Source organism: Montipora foliosa, chromosome 12 (assembly GCF_036669935.1).
Source record: "Montipora foliosa isolate CH-2021 chromosome 12, ASM3666993v2, whole genome shotgun sequence".
In the NCBI taxonomy this organism is placed as follows: Eukaryota; Metazoa; Cnidaria; class Anthozoa; order Scleractinia; family Acroporidae; genus Montipora; species Montipora foliosa.
Genome location: NC_090880.1, coordinates 25,468,854 through 25,471,427, shown reverse-complemented (window position 1 = coordinate 25,471,427; position 2,574 = coordinate 25,468,854).

Below are 2,574 nucleotides of genomic sequence, written 5' to 3'. Positions count from 1 at the left end.
TTTCTTTTGCGTTCGCTGGGCTGACGAGTGTGGGAAAAAAAGCCATCTGCCATTGGTCGAAACTCACTGTGTTGAGGATGCGCGGCGGTTACTTAGCGATCGAATCCTCACGTGATACTTCATGTTGTGCGAGCTCACTAAACAACAGCGGAATTACTGCAAAGGAATGCGCGGGACACAGCGGGCTCAAATCACCGTCAGCAAAGCTATCATGGCGCATGCGGTTTGAAGAGTACCCTCCAATTTTGATGACCAGAACCAGGTTGATGACCAGCGGTTTTCGTTAAAACAATGGTTTGCTGGGGGTAATCAGTCTCGTGGGCTCAGAAAGCCTGGTTGTGGTCATTGTTACTTAAGGTTTTCCCCAAAGTTGTGGACGGCGGTTGGATCAAAGTGAGTTTTGACCCTTGGCAGAGGTCTTTTCTCCCGTACTCATTAGCCAAGTGAACGCAAAAAGAAAAGAGAACTCTGCTGGCAAGGAAATCGCTCAGCATACATATTCTTGGTTTTCACGTCACGCAAGTCTCACGCAAAGAAAAGATAAAATCGTTAACCTAAGTCACGAAATTGAGATATTGTATATGGGTAATAGACAAATAGCATGTGAAACTTTTAGGGCTGTGCAATATTCCAAACTCGAGTTATTCGTCAAAGGGTAAAATTAAAGTGTTTAAAGGGAACGCAAATGTATGAAGGACTTTCCATGTATGTAGGACTTTCCAGATTCTGCTCGGCAACTCTTTTGTCAGAGATCAATTTTTGGGAAAACTAGCACTTTTTTTTAAACTTTTGGGCTATTTTGAACCAAAATGCAACTTTTTGGCATATTTCTTCGCAACTTTTTATCTTTTTCGAACCAGAATCTGGAAAGGCCTATCAAGTAACTCACAGATTGACATTTGAGTGAGCAATCGAGTAATCAGAGACGATTGCGTTGCGTGTCCTTCTGTCTGTATGCTGGAAATGTACAGCTAATTCTTGTGGAGTCATGATTAAAACGAATCTTTAAACCGGTGGGTCTAATCTGCAGGTCGCAGGTCGCGGGTTGCAGGTCATTGTTTCACCAATACAGAAAGTATCCTAAACATTCTTGAAAGCTAACCTAACACGTTCCAGAATGCAGACCTGCCCGTGATGCAGCAGTCGCAGCGAGTGTGCGAATACATGATATAACAAATGATGAACATGCCGATTGAACCTTGAGTAATTGTGAAAATTCGAAATGATTCTATGCGGAGTTTGTCATGAGCATCAACGTTTAAATTAAAATTTACTAGTGAAAAGATACAAGTTTAACATATGTCTTCTAAATGTAGACATATGGGGGGAGGATGTCGGAAATTGTGCGGACTATTTTTATTATTTGTTGCCTTTGTTGTAGTTAACACAATTTTAGCTTTTGTTTTGATTATAAACAATGTGATTTGAGAAAATGTTGAGTGCAGTCGCGTGACAGACAACACGTGGGAATCTGCTAGCCTTGAACTTTGCAACCTTTAGTTGAAACCAAAACCAATGATTGACAGTGATAAAAAGGAGAGACATTAGAACACGAAAAAATAGAGTGAGATTTTGTAATCTTAAGCGAGGGAGTTTTTTTCGGTGATCAATAAAGTAGAAGAAATCAGGATACCGTGTGAGTGTGTTGGTGGTTCAATCTTGGAGGCAATTCCCAACACCAATACGAGAGTAAATCTTGGCCTTACAAATATGGCAGCCTGGACGGTTTGTAGTGCGTGTAAAATAAACCATTTTAGGATCCCCTTAGCTGTAAGCTTTTCGGCTTCTCAATTCAATTTGCCAGAAGTTCGTAACCCAGAATTCTCGATCTGCAATGAAATGCTGCGCATCAGTTGTCGGTATTTTTAGGACCGCTACTGCTAGATTTTTGCAGAAGAAACGTGCTGGTATTATGTTTCCTGTACGATCCATGCTTTTGCATTAATTTAGCATTAATTCTGCGTTAAGCACGAGCAATCCCTCGTGTGGCTACTTGGTTGCAGACACTGAGACCAATATCAGTGGCATCGTGGTTATTACGCCCAATCTGATTCGCCATAATTCGGCGGAACTCGTATTCTAAATTTAGATAATACAGTAAACCAAATGAGAGAGAGGTTATATATGAGCCTCTGACGTTGCAAATGCTAGAGGTTAGGAAATCGTAATCTGTTGTTAATTTATTTAGTTAACTATATGAACATGCCTTTCTCTTGCACACGCGAATCTGAGCTCTAAGTTAGTTTGATTTTTATTAAGTGGGGAGGGATAATATATGACATCACTTCCATTGGCGGCCTTCAACTTCAACTTCTTTCCAAGGTCTACAATTTCCGTCCATAGCTGCATCTTTACATTGCCTCGGCTCCATTGCGCTCCGCGCGTGCATTTGCCGAAAAAAAAAAGAGGCGAAAAGTGAAACTTGGAAAAGAACTGCGAACTGGTGGTAACATCGTATGTTTAACACAAATTTAGGACACGCTCCCTGTACATGTGGCCAGAGTGCGCGACGAAAGGAGCAAAATGCGTGACGAGAAACAATGCGTAACACTCCAGAAAAACGTGATAATTCAA